A 22,740-nucleotide genomic window follows, 5' to 3' on the forward strand; every position below is an offset into this window, starting at 1 on the left:
TCTGATACTAGAGCCTTATGTGCGCCTATTGCAGTTACCACAGAGTCAGTCCCAAGGGCTATCTTCTTTGAGAGACGCAACACTGTAAAGAATCCCTCCTAAAGCACACATCCCTCACAATGTTGGAAGCGTTTTTGACACAGAAAGACAGTGCGGATGACCACTGGTCCTGAACATCCAATATGTGTTTGGGATGCCTAAGCGCCATTGCCTGCACTTTACTTACAGTACCTAATGTGCCCATAGTCCGTCCGTGTTCTCTCTGCATTCCTCAAAGTAGGAGACACTGTTTTGAATGAGAACTCACTTTATGTAGGATCCCTGAAAAGATACCTTCCCTAGAATCACCTTTCAGGGTCCTGTAGGAGACACTTTATGATTGCTACACAGACAGGTCCTACAGTTTCCAACTTAGCACAGACTCATTCCTGTCGTGAGAAAGTACAGTAGCACAGTTCCCTCGTACATTTGAAGTGTTTTGAGAGGAGTTAGACACAGTGGAACATCACAGGTGTTGACCTTCCAGTATGTGTCATAGAGGCCTAAGTGCCATACCCTGTCCTTCACTCGAAGGATGCAACGTTCCCTCTGTGCGTTCTTGTTGTATTTTGTTTCCTCCACTTGAAAGACTGTGAGAAGTAAGATTCCACCTGAAGGTCTTTCACTTAAACAAAACTTGCTATAGTCCAACGGATAGATATCTGTTACTAAAGCCCTATGTGCGCCTATTGCAGTTACCACAGACTCAGTCCCAAGAGCGTCCACCTTTGACAGACGCAATACTGCAATGAATCCCTCTTAAAGCACACTTCCCTCACAATGTTGGAAGCGTTTTTGACACAGAAAGAGAGTGCAGATGACCACTGGTCCTGAACATCCAATGTGTGTTTGGGATGCCTAAGTGCCATAGCCTGCACTTACTCACAGTACCTAATGAGACCATAGTCCGTCCGTGTTTTATCTTCATTCCTCAACGGAGGAGACACTGTTTTGAATGAGAACTCACATTAAGTATGATCCTTTCAAAGTTACCTTCATTAGAATCACCTGTCGGGGTCCTGTAGGAGACATTTTTTCATTGCTACACAGACAGGTCCTATAGTTTCCAACTTAGCATAGACTCATTCCTGACGTTAGAACGTACAGTAGCTCAGGTCCCTCATACATAAAAAATGTGTTGAGACGAGTTAGTCACAGTCGAACATCACAGGTGTTGACCATCCAGTATGTGTCATAGAGGCCTAAGTGCCATACCTTGTCCTTCACTCACAGGATGCAACGTTCCCTTTGTGCGTCCTTGTTCTATCTTCTTTCCTCCACAGGAAAAACACTGTGAGAAGTGAGATTATGACTGAAGGAGTTTCCCTTAAACAGAAATTTCTCTTTTTTTTTTAAAGATTTTTATTTATTTATTTGACAGATAGATCACAAGTAGGCAGAGAGGAAGGCAGAGAGAGAGAGGAGGAAGCAGGCTCCCTGCTGAGCAGAGAGCCCGATGCGGGACTCGATCCCAGTACCCTGAGATCATGACCTGAGCCGAAGGCAGCGGCTTAACCCACTGAGCCACCCGGTGCCCCTAAACAGAACTTTCTATAACCAACGGATAGACGTCTGATAGTAGAGCCCTATGTGCGCCTATTGCAGTTACCACAGAGTCAGTCCCAACAGCTTCCTTCTTTGACAGATGCAACACTGCAACGAATCCATCCTAAAGCACACTTCCCTCACAATGTAGGAAGCTTTTTTGACACAGAAAGAGAGTGCGGATGACCTCTGGACCTGAACATCCAATATGTGTTTGGGATCCCTAAGCGCCATTGCCTGCACTTTACTCACAGTACCTAATGTGCCCATAGTCCGTCCGTGTTCTATCATCATTCCTCAAAGGAGGAGACATTGTTTTGAATATGAACGCACTTTAAGTAGGATCCCTGAAAAGATTCCTTCCTAAGAATTACCTGAAAGGGTCTGTAGGAGACACTTTATGATTGCTACACAGACATGTCCTATAGTTTCCAACATATCACAGATCCATTTTGTCGTGAGATCATACAGTAGCACAGTTTCTCATAAATTTGAAGTGTTTGAGACGAGGTACACAGAGTGGAACATCAGGTTTTGACCTTCCAGTATTGTCTTACAGGCCTTAAGTGCCATACCCTGTCCTTCACTCGCAGGATGCAACGTTCCCTCTGTGAGTCCTTGTTCTATCTTCTTTCCTCCACTGTAAAGACACTGTAAGAAGTGAGATTATGCCTGAAGAAGTTTCCCATAAACAGGACTTGCTATCGTCAACGGATAGACGTCTGATACTAGAGCCCTATGTTCGCCTATTGCAGTTACCACAGAGTCAGTCCCAAGAGCTTCCTTCTTTGACAGAAGCAACACTTCAACTTATCCCTCCTAAAGCACACTTCTCTCACAATGTTGGAAGCGTTTTTGACAGAGAAAGTGAGTGCAGATGAACACTGGTCCTGAACATTAAAATGTGTTTGGTATGCCTACGTGCCATAGCCTACAGTTTAGTCACAGTACCTAATGTGCCCATAGCCCCTCCGTGTTTTATCTTCATTCCTCAAGAGTAGACAATGTTTTGATTGAGAACTCTTTAAGTAGAATCCCTGCAAAGATATCTTCCCTAGAATCACCTGTCAGAGTCTTGTATAAGACACTTTATGATTGCTACACAGACAGATCCGACAGTTTCCAACTTAGCACAGACTCATTCCTGTCGTGAGAATGTACAAGAGTACAATTCCCTCATACATTTTAGTGTTTTGAGATGAGTTAGACACATTGGAACATCACAGGTGTTGACGTTCCAGTATGAGTCATAGATGGCCAAGTGCCATGCCCTGTCCTTCACCCTCAGGGTTCAACGTTCCCTCTGTGCGTCCTTGTTCTATCTTCTTTACTCCACTGGAAAGACACTGTGAGAAGTGAGATTGGGCCTGAAGGAGTTTCCCTTAAACAGAACTTGCTATAGTCCAACGGATAGATGTCTGATACTAGAGCCCTATGAGCGCCTATTGCAGTTACCACAGAGTCAGTCCCAAGAGCCTCCTTCTTTGAAGACGCAACACTGCAATGAATCCCTCCTAAGGCACACTTCCCACACAATGTTGGAAGCGTTTTTGACACAGAGAGAAAGTCGGATGACCACAGGTCCTGAACATACAATATGTGTTTGGGATGCCTAAGCGCCATAGCCTGCACTTTACTCAGAGTACCTAATGTGCCCATAGTCCGTCTGTGTTCTATCATCATTCCTCAAAGGAGGAGACACTGTTTTAAATGAGAACTCACTTTAAGGAGGATCCCAGCAAAGATACCTTCCCTAGAATCACTTGTCAGGGTCCTGTATGAGACCCTTTATGATTGCTACACAGACAGGTCCTACAGTTTACAACTGACCACAGACTCATTCATGTCCTGAGAACGTACTATAGCACAGATCCCCATACATTTGAAGTGTTTGAGACGAATTACACAGAGAACATCACAGGTTGTGACCTTCCAGTATGTGTCACAGAGTCCTAAGTGCCATACCCTGTTCTTCAGTCGCAGGATGCAACGTTCCCTATATGCGTCCTTGTTCTCTCTTTTTTCCTCCACTGGAAAGACACTGTGAGAAGAGAGATTATGACTGAAGGAGTTTCCATTAAGCAGAAATTGCTATAGTCCAACGGATAGACGTCTGATACTAGAGCCCTATGTGCGCCTATTGCAGTTACCACAGAGTCAGTGCAAAGAGCTTCCTTCTTTGACAGAAGCAACACTGCAACGAATCTCTCCTAAAGCTCACTTCCCTCACAATGTTGGAAGAGTTTTTGACACAGAAATAGAGTGCAGATGACCACTGGTCCTGACATTCAATATGTGTTTGGGATGCCTAAGCGCCATAGCCTGCAATTTACTCACAGTACCTAATGTGCCCATAGTCCGTCCGTGTTCTATCTTCATTCAACAAAGGAGGAGACAGTGGTTTGAATGAGAACTCTCTTTTAGTAGGTTCCCTGCAAAGTTACCTTCCCTAGAATCACCTGTCAGGGTCCTGTAGGAGACTCTTTATGATTGCTACACAGACAGGTCCTACAGTTTCCAACTTAGCACAGATTCATTGCTGTCGTGAGAGCGTACAGTAGCACAGTTCCCTCTTACATTTGAAGTGGTTTGAGACGAGTTAGACAGAGTGGAACATCACGGGTTTTGACCTTACAGTATGTGTCATAGAGGGTAAGTGTCATAACATGTCCTTGACTCTCAGGGCGCAACTTTCCCTCTGTGCGTCTTTGTTCTATCTTTTCTGCTCCACTAGAAAGACACTGTGAGAAGTGAGATTTTGCCTGAAGGAGTTTCCCTTAAACAGAACTTGCTATAGTCCAACGGATAGCCGTGTGATACTGGAGCCCTATGTGCGCCTATTGCAGTTACGACAGTGTCAGTCCCAAGAGCTTCCTTCTTTGACAGACCCAACACTGCAGAGAATCCCTCCTAAAGCACACTTCCGTCACAAAGTTGGAAGCGTTTTTGACACAGAAAGAGAGTGCGGATGACCACTGGTCTTGAACATCCAATATGTATTTGGGATGCCTAAGCGCCATAGCCTGCAGTTTACTCACAGTACCAAATGTGCCCATAGTCCGTCTGTGTTCTATCTTCATTTCACAAAGGAGGAGACACTGTTTTGAATGTGAACTCTCTTTAAGTATAATCACTGCAAAGATAACTTCCCTAGAATCACCTGTCAGGGTCCTGTAGGAGACACTTTTTGATTGCTACACAGAGGTCCTACAGTTTCGAACTTAGCACAGACTCATTCCTGTCGTGAGAACGTACAGTACCACGGTTCCCTCGTACTTTTTAAGTGTTTTGAGACAAGTTAGACACAGTGGAACATGACAGGTGTTGACCTTCTTGTATGTGTCATAGAGGCCTAAGTGCCATACCCTGTCCTTCACTCGCAGGATGCAACTTACCCTCTGTGCGTCCTTCTTCTATCTTCTTTCCTCCACTAGAAAGACACTGTGAGAAGTCAGATTATGCCTGAAGGAGTTTCCCTTGAACAGAACTTGCTATAGTCCAATGGATAGACGTCTGATACTAGAGCCCTATGTGTGCCTACTGCATTTACCACAGAGTCAGTCCGAAGGGCTTCCTCCTTTGACAGACAAAACACTGCAGCGAATCCCTCTTAAAGCACACTTCCCTCACAATGTTGGAAGCGTTTTTAACACAGAAAAAGAGTGCGGATGACCACTGGTCCAGAACATCCAATATGTGTTGGGGAGGCCTATGTGCCATAGCCTGCACTTTACTCACAGTACCTAATGTGCCCATAGTCCATCCGTGTTCTATCTTCATTCCTCAAGGGAGGAGACATGGTTTTAAATAAGAACGCACTGTATGAAGGATCCCTGAAAAGATAATTCCCTAGAATCACCTGTCATGGTCCTGTAGGAGACACTTTATTATTGCTACACAGACAGGTCCTACAGTTTCCAACGTAGCACAGACCCATTCCGGTTGTCAGAACGTACAGTAGCACAGGTCCCTCATATATTTGAAGTGATTTGAGAAGAATTAGACACAGTGGAACATTACAGGTGTTGACCTTCCAGTATGTGCCATAGAGGCCTAAGTGCCATACACTTTCCTTCACTCACAGGATGCACGTTCCCTCTGTGCGTCCTTGTTCTATCTACTTTCCTCCACTGGTAGACACTATGAGAATTGAGATTATGCCTGAAGGAGTTTCCCTAAACAGAACTTGCTACAGTCCAACGGATAGACGTCTGATACTAGCGCCGTATGTGCACCTATGGCAGTTACCACAGAGTCTGTCCCAAGATTTTCCATCTTTGACAGATGCAACACTGCAACGAATCACTCCAAAAGCACACTTCCCACACTATGTTGGAAGCGTTTTTGACACAGAAAGAAAGTGCAGATGACCACTGGCCTGAACATCCAGTATGTGTTTGGGATGCCTATGCGCCATAGCCTGTACTTTAGTCACAGAACATACAGTGCCCATAGTCCGTCCGTGTTCTATCCACATTCCTCAAAGGAGGAGACACTGTTTTTTTTTGAGCACGCACTTTAAGTAGGATCCCTGCAAAGACACATTCCCTGGAATCACCTGTCAGGGTCCTGTATGAGACACTTTATGATTGCTACATAGATAAGACCTACAGTTTCCAACTTAGCACAGACTCATTCAGTTCGTGAGAACATACAGTGGAAGAGTTCCCTCGTACAGCTGAAGTGTTTTGAGAAGAGTTAGAAACAGTGGACCATCACAGGTTTTGACCTTCCAGTATGTGTCATGGAGGCCTAAGTGCCAAAAGCTGACCTTCACTCTCAGGTGCAACGTTCCCTCTGTCCTTCCATGTTATATCTTCTTTCCTCCACTGGAAAGACACTGTGAGAAGTGATATTCCGCCTGAAGGAGTTTCCCTTAAACAGAACTTGCTATAGTCCAACGGATAGATATCTGACTCTAGACCCCTATGTGTGCCTATTGCAGTTAACACAGAGTCAGTCCCAAAAACCTCCTTCTTTGACTGAGGCAACACTGCAACGAATCCCTCCTAAAGCACACTTACCTCACAATGCTGGAAGCGTTTTTGACACAGAAAGAAAGTGCGGATGACCACAGGTCCTGAACATCCGATATGTGTTTGGGATACCAATGCGCCATAGCCTGCACTTTACTCACAGTACCTAATATGCCCATAGTCCGTCTGTGTTCTATCTTCATTCCTCAAAGAGGAGACATTGTTTTGAATGAGAACTCTCTTTAAGTAGGATCCCTGCAAAGATACCTTCCCTGGAATCACCTGTCAGGGGCCTGTATGGGACACTTTATGATTGCTACACAGACAGGTCCTACAGTTTCCAACTTAGCACAAACTCATTCCTGTCAGAACGTACAGTAGCACAGTTCCCTCGTACATTTTGAAGTGTTTTGAGACGAGTTAGACACAGTGGAACATCACAGGTATTGACCTTGATGTATGAATCATAGAGCCCTAAGTGTCAAACACTGTCCATCACGCACTGGATGCAACGTTCCCTCTGTGAGTCCTTGTTCTATCTTCATTCCTTCACTCGAAAGAGACAGTGAGAAGTGAGATTATGCCTGAAGGTGTTTCCCTTAAACAGATCTTGCAATAGTCCAATGGATAGACGTCTGATACTAGAGCCCTAAGTCCTCCTATTGCAGTTACCACAGAGTCAGTCCCAGGAGCTTCCTTCTTTGACAGATGCAACACCGCAACGAATCCCTCCTAAAGCACACTTCCCTCACAATGTTGAAAGCGTTTTTGACACAGATAGGGATTGCGGATGACCACTGGTCCTGAACATCAAATATGTTTTTGGGATGCCTAAGCGCCATGGCCTGCACTTTACGCATAGTACCTAATGTGCCCATAGTCCGTCCATATTCTATCTTCATTCCCCAATGGAGGAGACACTCTTTTGAATGAGAATTCAATTTAAGTAGGATCCCTGCAAAGATACCTTCCCTAGAATCACCTGTCAGGGTCCTGTATGAGTCACTTTATAATTGCTACACAGACAGGTCCTACAGTTTCCAAATTAGCACAGACTCATTCCTGTCATGAGAACATACAGTAGCACAGTCCCTCGTACATTTGAAGTGTTTTGAGAAGAGTTAGACCCAGTGGAACATCACAGGTGTTGACGTTCCTGTATGTGTCATAGAGGGCTAAGTGCCATACCCTGTCCTTCACTCTCAGGGTGCAACATTACCTCTGCGTGCATGTTCTATCTTCTTTCCTCCACTGGAAAGAAACTGAGAAGTGTACTTCCACCTGAAGAGGTTTCTCTTAAACAGAACTTGCTATGGTCCAACAGATAGACGTCTGATACTAGAGCCATATGTGCGCCTATTGTAGTTAACACAGAGTCAGTACCAAGAGCTTCCTTCTTTGACAGACGCAACATTGCAATGAATTCCTCCTAAATGACACTTCCCTCACAATATTTGAAGCTTTTTTGACACAGAAAGAAAATTCGGATGACCACAGTTCCTGAACATCCAATATGTGTTTGGGATGCCAAAGCGCCATAGTCTGCAATTTACTCACTGTACCTAATGTGCCCAGTCTGTCCGTGTTCTATCTTCATTCCTCAAAGGAGGAGACACTTTTTTGAATGAGAACTCTCTTTAAGAAGGATCCCTGCAATGATACCTTCTCTAGAATCACCTGTCTGGATCCTGTAGGAGACACTTTATGATTGTTACACAGACATGTCCTACAGTTTCCAACTTAGCACAGACTCATTCCTGTGGTGAGAACGTACAGTAGCACAGATTCCTTGTACATCTGAAGTGTTTTGAGACGAGTTAGACACAGTGGAACACCACAGGTGTGGACCTTCCAGTATATGTCATAGAGGGCTAGAACCATACACTGACCTTCACTCTGAGGGTACAACGTTCCCTCTGTCCTTCCTTGTTCTATCTTCTTTTCTCCACTGGAAAGACACTGTGAGAAGTGAGATTCCGCCTGAAGGAGTTTTCCTTAAACAGAACTTGCTATACTCCAACGGTTAGACGTCTGATTCTAGAGCCCTATGTGCATCTATTGCAGTTAAAACAGAGTCAGTCCCAAATACTTTCTTCTTTGACAGAGGCAACACAGCAACGAATCCCTCCTAGGCACAATCCCCTCACAATGTTTGAAGCGTTTTTGACACAGAAAGAAAGTGTGGATGACCTCAGGTCCTGAACATTCAATATGTGTTTGGGATACCTAAGCGCCATAGCCTGCACTTTACTCACAGTACCGAATGTGCCCATAGTCCGTCCGTGTTCTATCTTCATTCCTCAAAGTAGGGACACTGTTTTGAATAAGAACGCACTTTAAGTAGGATCCCTGCAAAGATACCTTCCCTGGAATCACCTGTCAGGGTCCAGTATGAGACACTTTATGATTGCTACACAGACAGGTCCTACAGTTTCCAACTTAGCACAGACTCATTCCTGTCGTGAGAATGTACAGTAGCACAGTTCCCACGTACATGTGAAGTGTTTTGAGACGAGTTAGACACAATGAACATCACAGGTGTTGACCTTCCAGTATGTGTCATAGAGGCCTAAGTCCATACTCTGTCCTTCACTCGCAGGATGCAACGTTCCCTCTGTGCGTCCTTGTTCTATCTTCTTTAATCCACTGGAAAGACACTGTGAGAAGTGAGATTATGCCAGAAGGAGATTCCCTTAATCAGATCTTGCTATATTCCAACGGATAGATGTCTGATATTAGAGCCCTATGTGCATCTATTGCAGTTACCACAGAGTCAGTCCCAAGAGCTTCCTTCTTTGATAGACGCAACACTGCATCGAATCCCTCCTAAATCACACTTCCCTCACAGTGCTGGAAGCGTTTTTGACACTGAAAGAGAGTTCGGATGACCACTGGTCCTGAACATCCAGTATCTGTTTGGGATGCCTATGTGCCAAAGCCTGCACTTTACTCACTGTACCTAATGTGCCCAATAGTCCGTCCGTGTTCTATCTTCATTCTTCAAAGGAGAAGACACTGTTTGGTATAAGAACTCACTTTAAGTAGGTCCTGGAAAAGGTACCTTCCCTAGAATCACAGGTCAGGGTCCTAGATGAGACACTTTATGATTGCTACACAGAGAGGTCCTACAGTATCCAACTTAGCACAGACTCATCCCTGTCGTAGAACGTACAGTAGCACAGTTCCCTCGTACTTTTGAAGTGTTTTGAGACGAGTTAGACACAGTGGAACATCACAGGTGTTGACCTTCCAGTATGTGTCATAGAGGCCTAAGTGCCATACCCTGTCCTTCACTCGCAGGATGCAACGTTCCCTTTGTGCGTCCTTGTTCTTTATTCTTTTCTCCACTGGAGAGACACTGTGAGAAGTGGGATTCCGCCTGAAAGAGTTTCCCTTAAACAGAACTTGCTATAGTCCAACGGATAAACGTCTGATACTAGAGCCCTAAGTGCACCTATTGCAGTTACCGCAGAGTCAGTCCCAAGAGCTTCCTTCTTTGACAGACGCAACACTGCAACGAATCCCTCCTAAACCACACTTCTCTCACAACGTTGGAAGCGTTTTTGACACAGAAAGAAAGTGCGGATTACCACTGGTCCTAAACCTCCAATATGTGTTTGGCATGCTTAAGCGCCATAACCTGCACTTTACTCAAAGTAACTTGTGCCCATAGTCCGTCCGTGTTCTATCTGCATTCCTCAAAGGAGAAGACACTGTTTTGAATAAGAACGCAAATTAAGAATGCTCCCGGGAAAGATAACTTCCCTAGAATCACCTGTCAGGTTCTTGTAGGAGACACTTTATGATTGCTACTCAGACAGATCCTACAGTTTCCAACTTAGCAGAGACTCATTCCTGTCATGGGAACGTACAGTAGTACAGTTCCCTTGTACATCTGAGTAGTTTTGAGACTAGCTAGGCACAGTGGAACATCACAGGTCTTGACCTTCCAGTATGTGTCCTAGAGGCCTAAGTGCCATATCTTGTCCTTCACACTGAGGGTGCAACGTTCCCTATGTGCGTCCTTGTTCTATCTTTTTTCCTGCACTGGAAAGACACTGTGAGAAGTGAGATTATGCCTGAAGGATATTCCCTTAAACAGAACTTGCTATCGTCCAACGGATAGACGTCCAATACGAGAGCCCTATGTGCGCCTATTGCAGTTATCACAGAGTCAGCCCCAAGAGCTCCTTCTTTGACAGATGCAACACTGCAACGAATCCCTCCTAAAGCACCCTTCTCTCACAATGTTGGAAGCGTTTTTGACACAGAAAGAGAGTGCAGATGACCACTGGTCGTGACAATCCAATATGATTTGGGGATGCCTAAGCGCCATAGCCTGCACTTTACACACAGTACCTAATGTGCCCATAGTCCGTCTGTGTTCTATCTTCATTCCTCAAAGGAGGAGACACTATTTTGATTGAGAATGCACTTTAAGTACGATCCCTGAAAGATACCTTCCTAAGAGTCACCTTTCAGGGTCCTGTATGAGACACTGGAAGATTGCTACCCAGACAGGTCCTACAGATTCCAACATAGCATAGACTCATTCTTGTTGTGAGAACGTACAGTAGCACAGTTCCCTCTCACTTATGAAGTGTTTTGAGATGAGTTAGACACAGTGGAACATCACCGGTGTTGACCTTCCAGTATGTGTCATAGAGGCCTATGTGCCATACCCTGTCCTTCACGAACAGGGCGCAATGTTCCCTCTGTCCTTCCTTGTTCTATCTTCTTTCCTCCGCTGTAAAGACACTCTGAGAAGTGCGATTCAGCCGGAAGGAGTTTCCCTTAAAAAGAAATTGCTATCGTCAATGGATAGACGTCTGATACTAGAGCTCTAGTGCGCCTATTGCAGTTACCTCACAGTCAGTCCCAAGAGCTTCCTTCTTTGACAGATGCAACACTGCAAAGAATCCCTCCTAAAGCATACTTCCTCAAATGTTGGAAGCTTTTGTAACACAGAAAGAAAGTGCGGATCACCACTGGTCGTGATCATCCAATATGTGTTTGTGATGCCTAAGCGCCATAGCCTGCATTTACTCACAGTACGTAATGTGTCCATAGTCCGTCTGTGTTCTATCATCATTCCTCAAAGGAAGAGACACTGTTTTGAATGAGAACGCACTTTAAGTAGGATCCCTGAAAAGATACCTTCCCTAGAATCACCTGTCAGTGTCCTGTATGAGACACTTTATGATTGCTCCACAGACAGGTCCTACAATTTCCAGCTTTGCACAGACTCACTAAGGTCGTGAGAACGTACAGTAGCACCGATACCTCATACATTTGAAGTGTTTTGAGACAAGTTAGACACAGTTTAAGATCACAGGTGTTGACTTCCAATACGTTTCATAGAGGGCTAATTGTCATACCCTGTCCTTCATTCTCAAGGTAAATGTTCCCTCTGTGCCTCCTTGTTCTATCTACTTTCCTACACTGGAAAGACAATGTGAGAAGTGAGATCCACTTGAAGGAGTTTCCCTTAATAGTACTTGCTATAGTGCAATGGATAGATGTATGATACTAGAGCCCTATGTGCGCCTAATGCAGCTAACACAGTGTCAATCCCAAGAGCTTGCTTCTTTGAAAGACGCAACACTGCAACACATCCCTCTAAGGCACCCTTCCCTCACAATGTTGGAAGCGTTTTAGACACAGAAAGAGAGTGCGAATGACCACTGGTCCTGAACATCCAATATGTGTTTGGGATGCCTAAGCGCCATAGCCTACACTTTACTCAAGTACCTATTGTACCCATAGACCGTCCGTGTTCTATCTTCATTCGTCACAGGAGGAGACATGGTTTTGAATGAGATCTCACTTTAAGTAGGATCCCTGCAAGATACCTTCCCTAGAATCACTTGTCAGGGTCCTGTATGAGACACTTTATGATTGCTACACACACTGGTCTTACAGTTCCCAACTTAGCACAGACTCATTCCTGTCATGAGAACGTACAGTAGCACATTTCCCTCGTAGATATGAAGTGTTTTGAGACGAATTAGACCCAGTGGAACATCACAGGTGAAGACCTTCCAGTATGTGTCTTATTTACCTAAGGGCCATACCCTGTCCTTCTCACGCAGGATGCAACGTTACCTCTGTGTGCCCTTGTTCTATCTTCTTTCCTCCACTGGAAAGACACTGTGAGAAGTGAGATTATGCCTGAAGCAGCTTCCCTTAAACAGAACTTGCTATAGTCCAACGGATAGACGTCGGATACTAGAGCCCTATGTGCGCCTATTGCAGTTACCTCATAGTCAGTCCCAAGAGCTTCCTTCTTTGACAGACGCAACACTGCAATGAATCCATCCTAAAGCACACTTCCCTCACAATATGGGAAGCGTTTTTGACACAGAAAGAGAGTGCGGATGAACACTGGTCCTGAACATTCAATATGTATTTGGGATGCCTAAGCACCATAGCCTGCACTTTACTCACAGTACCTAATATGCCCATAGTCCGTCCGTGTTCTATCTGCATTCCTCAAAGGAGAAGACACTGTTTTGAATAAGGACGCACATTAATAAGGCTCCCGGAAAAGATAAATTTCCTAGAATCACGTGACAGAGTCTTGTAGGAGACACTTTATGATGGCTACTCAGACTGTTCCTACTGTTTACAACTTAGCAAAGACTCATTCCTGTCGTGAGAACGTACAGTAGCACAGTTCCCTTGTTCATTTGAAGTGTTTTGAGAAGAATTAGACACAGGTTAACATCACAGGTGTTGACCTTTCAGTATGTGTCATAGAGGCCTAAGTGACATACCCTGTCCTTCACTCGCAGGATGCAACGTTCCCTCTCTGTGTCCTTGTTCTATCTTCTTTCCTCCACAGGAAAGAGACTGTGAGAAGTGAGATTATGCCTGAAGGAATTTCCCTTAAACAGAACTTGCTATATTCCAACAGATATATCTGATACTAGAGCCCTAGAGCTCCTATTGCTGTTACCACAGAGTCAGTCCCAAGATCTGGCTTCTTTGACAGACGCAACACTTGTAACGAATCCCTCCTAAAGCACACTTCCCTCACAATTTTGGAAGCTTTTTTGACACAGAAAGACATTACGGATGACCACTGGTCCTTAATATCCAATATGTGTTTGGGATGCCTAAGCGCCATAGCCTGCACTTTACTCACAGTACCTAATGTGCCCATATTCCGACCGTGTTCTATCTTCATTCCTCAAAAGATGAGACACTGTTTTGAATGAGAATTCAATTTAAGTGGATCCCTGCAAAGATACCTTCCCTAGAATCCCCTGTCAGTGTCCTGTTGTAGACACTATATGATTGCTACACAGACAGGTCCCACATTTTCCAAACTAGCACAGACTCATTGCTGTCGTGAGAACGTACAGGAGCACAGTTCCCTCGTACATTTCAAGTGTTTTGAGACCAGTAAGACACAGTGGAACATCACAGGTGTTGACTTCCAGTATGTGTCATAGAGGGCTAAGTGTCATACATGGTCCTTCACTCGCAGGATGCAACATTCCCTCTGGGCGTCCTTGTTCTATCTTCTTTACTACACTGGAAAGACAGTGTGAGAAGTGAGATTCCGCCTGAAGGGGTTTCCCTTAAAAGAAGTTGCTATAGTCCAACGGATAGACATCTGATCCTAGAGCCCTATGTGCACCTACTGTAGCTAACATAGAGTCAGTCCCATGAGCTCGCTTCTTTAACAGACGCAACACTGCAACGAATCCCTCCTAGGCATACTTCCCTCACTATGTTGGAAGCCTTTTTTTTTCCCCCCAATTTATTTATTTTCAGAAAAACATTATTCATTATTTTTTCACCACACCCAGTGCTCCATGCAAGCTGTGCCCTCTATAATACCCACCACCTGGTACCCCAACCTACCACCCCCCCGCCACTTCAAACCCTTCAGACTGTTTTTCAGAGTCCATAGTCTCTCATGGTTCACCTCCCCTTTTTGACACAGAAAGAAAGTGAGGATTACCACAGGTCCTGAAATTCCAATATGTGTTTGGGATGCCTATGTGCTATAGCCTGCACTTTACTCACAGTACCTAATGTGCCCATAGTCCATCCGTGTTCTATCTTCATTCCTCAAAGGAGGAGACACTGTTTTGAATGAGAACTCACTTTAAGTAGGATCCCTGCAAAGATACCTTCCCTAAAATCACCTGTCAGTGTACTGTAGGAGACACTTTATGATTGCTACACAGACACGTTCTACAGTTTCCAACTTAGCACAGACTCATTCCTGTCGTGAGAACGTACATTAGCACAGTTCCCTCATACATTTGAAGTGATTTGAGACGAGTTAGACTCAGTGGAACATCAAAGGTGTTGACTTTCCAGTATGTGTCATAGAGGCCTAAATGCCATACCCTGTCCTACACTCGCAGGATGCAACGTTCCTTCTGGGTGTCCTTGTTCTATCTTCTTTCCTCTACTGGAAAGACACTGTGAGAAGTGAGATTATGCCTGAAGGAGTATCCCTTAAACAGAACTTGCTATAGTCCAACGGATAGACGTCAGATACTAGAGCCCTATGTGCGCCTATTGCAGTTACCATAGAGTCGATCCCAAGAGATTTCTTCTTTGACAAATGCAACACTGCAACCAATCCCTCCTAAAGTACACTTCAGTCACAATGTTGGAAGCGTTTTTGACACAGAAAGAGAGTGCGGATGACCACTGGTGCTGAATTCCAATATTAGTTTGGGATGCCTAAGCACCGTGGCCTGCACTTTACTCACATTACCTAATGTACCCATAGACCGTCCGTGTTCTATCTTCATTCGTCACAGGAGGAGACACTGTTTTGAATGAGAATTCACTTTAAGTAGGATACCTGCAAAGATACCTTCCCTAGAATCACCTGTCAGGGTCCTGTAGGAGACACTTTATGATTGCTACTCAGACAGGTCCTACTGTTTCCAACTTAGTACAGACTCATTCTTGTCGTGAGAACGTACAGTATCACAGTTCCCTCGTACATTTGAAGTATTTAGAGAAGAGTTAGACACAGTGGAACATCATAGGTTTTCACCTTCCAGTATGCGTCATTGAGGCCTAAGTGCCATACCCTGTCCTTCACTCTCAGGGCGCAACGTTCCCTCTGTACTTCCTTGTTCTATCTTCTTTCCTCCACTGGAAAGACACTGTGAAGTGAGATTCTGCCTGAGGAGTTTCCCTTAAACAGAACTTGCTATAGTCCAACGGATAGACGTCTGATCCTAGACCCCTATGTGCGCTTATTGCATTTATAAAAGAGTCAGTCCCAAGAAATTCCTTCTTTGACAGACGCATCACTGCAACTATTCCCACCAAAAGCACACTTCCCTCACAACGTTGGAAGCTTTTTTGACACAGAAAGAAAGTGCGGATGACCACAGATCCTGAACATCCAATATGTGTTTGGGATGCCTCAGCGCCATAGCCTGCACTGTACTCACAGTACCTAATGTGCCCATAGTCCGTATGTGTTCTATCTATATCCACAAAGGAGGAAACACTGTTTTAAATAAGAACGCACTTTAAGTAGGATCCCTGAAAATATACCTTACCTAGAATAACCTGTCAGGGTCATGTAAGAGACACTTTATGATTGCTACACAGACAGGTCCTACAGTTTCCAACTTAGCACAGACTCATTCCTGCCGTGAGAACGTACAGTAGCATAGTTCCCTCGTACATTTGAAGTGTATAGAGACGAGTTAGACACATTGGAACATCACACGTGTTGCCCTTCCAGCATGTGTCATAGAGGCCTAAGTGCCATACCCTGTCCTTCACTAGCACGATGCAACGTTCCCTCTGTCCTTCCTTGTTCTATCTTTTTTCCTCCACTGGACAGACACTGTGAGAAGTGAGATTGTGCCTGAAAGAATTTCCCTTAAACCGAACTTGGTATAATCCAACGTAGTGACGTCTGATACTAGAGCCCTATGTGGGCCTATTGCAGTTACCACAGAGTCAGTCCCAAGAGATTCCATCTTTTACAGAGGCAGTACTGCAAGTAAACGCACCTAAAGCACATTCCCTCACAATGTCGGAAGCGTTTTTGACACAAAAAGAGAGTGCGGATGACTATTGCTCCTGAACATCCCATATGTCTTTGGGATGCCTAAACGCCATAGCCTGCACTTTACTCAAAGTATCTAATGTGCCCATAGTCCGTCCGTGTTCTATCTGCATTCCTCAAAGAAGAAGACACTGTTTTGAATAAGAACTCACTTAAAGTAGGATCCCGGTAAAGATACCTTCCCTAGAATCACCTGTCAGCGTCCTCTAGGAGACACTTTATGATTGCTACACAGACAGGTCCTACAGTTTCAAACGTAGCAAAGAATCATTCCTGTCATAAGAACGTACAGTAGAACCGTTCCCTCATACATATGAAGTGTTTTGAGATGAGTTAGACACAGTGGAACATCACAGGTGTTGACCTTCCAGTATGTGTCATAGAGACCTAAGTGCCATTCCCTGTCCTACACTCGCAGGATGCAACGTTCCCTCTGTGTGTCCTTGTTCTATCTTCTTTCCATCACTGGAAAGACACTGTGAGAAGTGAGGTTATGCCTGAGGATGTTTCCCTTAAACAGATCTTTCTATAGTCCAACGGATAGACATATGATAATAGAGCCCTATGTACGCCTATTGCCGTTACCACAGAGTCAGTCCCAAGAGCTTCCTTCTTTGACAGACGCAACACTGCAACGTATCCCTCCTAAAGCACACTTCCCTCACAATGCTGGAAGCGTTTTGGTCAAAGAAAGTGCCGATGAGCACTGGTCGGGAATATCCAATATGTGTTTGGGAAGCCTAAGCGCCATAGCCTGTACTTAACTCACAGTACCTAATGAGACCATAGTCCGTCCTTATTCTATCTTCATTCCTCAAAGGAGAAGACACTGTTATGAATGAGTTCGCACCTCAAGTAGGATGAGAGTGCGGATGACCACTGGTCCTGAACATCCAATATGTGTTGGGATGCCTAAGCGCCATAACCTGCACTTTACTCACAGTACCTTATGTACGCATAGTCCGTCCGTGTTCTATCTTTATTCCTCAAAGGAAGAGACACTGATTGAAACAGAACTCACTTTACATAGGATCCCTGCAAAGACAACTTTCCTAGAATCACCTGTCAGGGTCCTGTAGGAGACACTTTATGATTGCTACACAGACAGCTCCTACATTTTCCAACTTAGTACAGATTCATTCCGGTCGTGAGACGTACAGTAGCACAGTTCCCTTGTACATTTGAAGTGTTTTACACGTATTAGACACAGTGGAAGATCACAGGTGTTGACCTTCCAGTATGTGTCATAGAAGCCTAATTGCCATACCCTATCCTTCACTCGCAGAATGCAACGTTCCCACTTTGTGTCCTTGTTCTATGTTCTTTCCTCCACTGGAAAGACACTGTGAATAGTGAGATTATGCCTGAAGGAGTTTCCCTTAAACATAACTTGCTATAATCCAATGGATAGACGTCTGATACTAGAGCACTATGTGCGCCTACTGCAGTTACCACAGAGTCAGTCCCAAGAGCTTCCTTCAACAACATTGCAACGAATCCCTCCTAAAGCACACTTCCCTCACAATTTTTGAAGCGTATTTGACAAGAAAGAAAGTGCAGATGACAACAGTTCCTGAATATCCAATATGTGTTTGGGATGCCTATGCGCCATAGCCTGCACTTTACTCACAGTACCTAATGTGCCCATAGTCCGTCTGTGTTCTATATGCATTCCTCAAAGGAGAAGACACTGTTTTGTGTAAGAATGCACTTTAAGTAGGCTACCGGAAAATATACCTTCCCTAGAATGACCTGTCAGGGTCCTGTATGAGACATTTATGATTGCTACACAGACAGTTCCTCCAGTTTTCAAATAGCACAGACTCATTCCTGTCGTGAGAAAACCGTAGCACAATTGCCTCATACATTTGAAGTGTTTTGGGAAGAGTTAGACACACTGGAACATCACATGTATTGACCTTCCAGTATGTGTCATTGAGGCATTAGTGCCATACCCTGTCCTTCACTCGCAGGATGTAACGTTCCATCTGTGTGTCCTTGTTCTATCTTCTTTCCTCCACTGGAAAGACACTGTGAGAAGTGAGATTATGCCTCAAGGAGTTTCCCTTAAACAGAACTTGCTATAGTCCAACAGATATATCTGATACTAGAGCCCTAGGTGTGCCTATTGCAGTTAAAACAAAGTCAGTCCCAAGAGATTGCTTCTTTGACAGACGCAACACTGCAACGAATCCCTCCTAAAGCACACTTCCCTCACAATACTGGAAGTGTTTTTTTTTTCCAATTTATTTATTTTCAGAAAAACATTATTCATTATTTTTTCACCACAACCAGTGCTCCATGCAAGCCATGCCCTCTATAATACCTGCCACCTGGTACCCCAACCTCACACCCCCCCACCACTTCAACCCCTCGGACTGTTTTTCATAGTCCATAGTCTCTCATGTTTCCCCTCCACTTCCAATTTACCCAAATTCCCTACTCCTCTCTGACGCCCCTTGTCCTCCATGCTATATGTTATGCTCCACTAATAAGTGAAAACGTATGATAATTGACTCTCTCTGCTTGACTTATTTCACTCAGCATAATCTCATCCAGTCCCGTCCATGTTGCTACAAAAGTTGGGTATTCATCCTTTCTGATGGAGGCATAATACTCCATAGTGTATATGGACCACATCTTCCTTATCCATTCATCCATTGAAGGGCATCTTGGCTCTTACCATAGTTTGGCGACTGTGGCCATTGCTGCAATATACTTTGGGGGTACAGATGGCCCTTCTTTTCACGACATCTGTGTCTTTGGGGTAAATAAACAGGAGTGCAATTAAGGGTCATAGGGAAGCTCCATTTTTAATTTCTTGAGGAATCTCCACACGGTTCTCCAAAGAGTCTGCACCAACTTGCATTCCCACCAACAGTGTAAGAGGGTTCCCCTTTCTCCACATCCTCTCCAACACATGTTGTTTCCTGTTTTGTTAATTTTGGCCATTCTAACTGGTGTAAGGTGATATCTCAATGTGCTTTTAATTTGAATCTCCCAGAGGCCTAATGATGATGAGCATTTTTTCATGTGTCTGATAGCCATTTGTATTTCTTGATTGGAGAAGTGTCTGTTCATATCTTCTGCCCATTTTTTGATGTGTTTGCCTGTTTCGTGTGGGTTGAGATTGAGGAGTTCATTATAGATCCTGGATATCAACCTTTTGTCTGTACTGTCATTTGCAAATATCTTCTCCCATTCTGTGGGTTGCCTCTTTGTTTTTTTGACTGTTTCCTTTGCTGTGCAGAAGCTTTTGATTTTGATGAAGTCCCAGAAGTTTATTTTCGTTTTTGTTTCCTTTGCCTTTGGAGACGTTTCTTGAAAGAAGTTGCTGTGGCTGATATCAAAGAGATTACTGCCTATGTTCTCCTCTAAGATTCAGATGGATTCCTGTCTCACGTTGAGGTCTTTTATCCATTTTGAGTTGATCTTTGTGTACGGTGTAAGAGAATGTTCGAGTTTCATTCTTCTACATATAGCTGTCCAGTTTTCCCAGCACTATTTATTGAAGAGACTGTCTTTTTTCCAGTGTATATTTTTTCCTGTTATGTCAAACATTAATTGACCATAGAGTTGAGGGTCCATATCTGGGCTCTCTACTCTGTTCCACTGCTCTATGTGTCTGTTTTTATGCCAGTACCATGCTGTCTTGGTGATCACAGCTTTGTAATAAAGCTTGAAATCAGGTAAGGTGATGCCGCCAGCTTTATTTTTGTTTTTCAACATTTCCTTAGCGATTCGGGGTCTCTTCTGATTCCATACAAATTTTAGGATTATTTGCTCCAGCTCTTTGAAGAATGCCGGTGGATTTTTGATCGGAATGGCATTAAAAGTATAGATTGCTCTAGGCAGTATAGACATTTAACAATGTTTATTCATCCGATTCAGGAGCATGGAATGGTCTTCCATCTATTTTTGTCTTCTTCAGTTTCTTTCATGAGTGTTCTGTAGTTCCTCAATTACAGATATTTTACCTCTTTTGTTAGGTTTATTCCCAGGTATCTTATGGTTCTTGGTGCTATAGTAAATGGAATCGATTCTCTAATTTCCCTTTCTGTATTTTCCTTGTTAGTGTATAAGAAAGCCACTGATTTCTGCACATCCTGCCACGTTGCTGAATTGATGTATGAGTTCTAGTACCTTGGGGTGGAGTCTTTTGGGTTTTCCATATAAAGAATCATGTCATCTGCGAAGAGAGAGAGTTAGACTTCTTCATTACCAATTTGGATCCCTTTTATTTCTCTCTCTTGTCTGATTGCTGTTGCTAGGACTTCTAATACTATGTTGAACAAGAGTGGTGAAAGTGGGCATCCTTGTCTTGTTCCTGATCTCAATGGGAAGGCTGCAAGCTTTTTCCCATTGAGGATGATATTTGCTGTGGGTCTTTCATAGATAGATTTGATGAGGTTCAGGAATGTTCCCTCTATCCCTATACTTTGAAGCGTTTTAATTAAGGAACGGATGCTGGAATTTGTCAAATGCTTTTTCTGCATCAATTGAGAGGACCATGTGGTTCTTCTCTCTTCTCATATTAGTTTGTTGTATCACATTGATTGATTTGCGAATGTTGAACCATCCTTGTAGCCCAGGGATGAATCCTACCTGATCATGGTGGATAATCTTTTTAATGTGCTGTTGGATCCTGTTGGCTAGGATCTTGTTGAGAATCTTAGCATCCATATTCATCAGTGAGATTGGTCTGAAATTCTCTTTTTTGGTAGGGTCCTTGCCTGGTTTGGGGATCAGGGTAATGCTGGCTTCATAGAAAGAGTCTGGAAGTTTGATTTCTGTTTCAAATTTTTGAAAAAGCTTCAGGAGTATAGGTGTTATTTCTTCTTTGAAGGTTTGGTAGAATTCCCCAGGGAATCCATCAGGTCCTGGGCTCTTTTTTTTTTTGGGAGGTTTTTGATCACTGATTCAATCTCGTTATTAGATATCGGTCTATTCAGGTTGTTGATTTCTTCATGGCTCATAGTTGGTGGTTTATATTTTTCCAGGAATGCATCCTTTTCATCTAGGTTGCTAGGCTTATTGGCATATAACAGTTCATAATAACTTCTGAGGATTTTTTCTACTTTCTTGGTGTTAGTTGTGATCTCTCCCTTTTCATTCATAATTTTATGAATGAGGGCTTTCTATCTTTTCTTTTGGATTAGTGTAGCCAGTGGCTTATCGATCTGATTGATTCTTTCAAAACAGCAGGTTCTAGTTTCATTGATACGTTCTACTGTATCTCCGGTTTCTCCCTCATTGATCTCAGCTCTAATCTTGATGATTTCCCTTTTTATGTGTGGAGTTGGTTTGATTTGTTTTTGATCCTCCAGTTCCTTAAGGTGTAGAGACAGCTGGTGTGTTCTGGATTTTTCAATTTTTTTGAGCGAGGCTTGGATGGCTATATATTTTCCCCTTAGGACCGCCTTGCTATATCCTATAGGTTTTGGACCGAAGTGTCTTCATTCTTATTGGTTTCCATGAATTGTTTCAGTTCTTCTTTGATCTCCTAGTTGATCCGAGCATTCTTAAGCAAGGTGGTCTTTAGCTTCCAGGTGTTTGAGTTCCTTCGGAACTTTTCCTGTGATTGAGCTCCAGTTTCAAAGCATTGTGATCTGAGAATATGCAGGGAATCATCTCAGTCTTTTGGGATGGTTGAGTCCTGATTAGTGACACAGTATGTGGTCTATTCTGGAATAGGTTCCGTGTGCACTTGAGAAGAATGAGTATTCTATTCTTTTAGGGTGGAATGTTCTGTATATATCTATGAGGTCCATCTGGTCCTATGTGTCAGTCAATGCTCTTGTTTCATTATTGATTTTCTGCTTCGATGATCTGTCTAATTCTGAAAGAGGTGTGTTAAGATCTCCTACGATTAGTGTATTCTTATCAATATGACTCTTTATCTTGATTAACAGTTTTCTTAAGTAACTGGCTGCTCCCATATTGGGAGCATAGATATTTACAATTGTTAGATCATCTTGGTGGATAGCCCCTTTAAGGATTATGTAGTGTCCTTCTGTATCTCTGACTACAGTCTTTAGTTTGAAGTCTAATTTATCTGATATGAGAATCGCTACCCCAGCCTTCTTTTGAGTTCCATTGGCATGAAAGATGCTT

The sequence above is a fragment of the Neovison vison genome, chromosome 10 (assembly GCF_020171115.1).
Source record: "Neovison vison isolate M4711 chromosome 10, ASM_NN_V1, whole genome shotgun sequence".
In the NCBI taxonomy this organism is placed as follows: Eukaryota; Metazoa; Chordata; class Mammalia; order Carnivora; family Mustelidae; genus Neogale; species Neogale vison.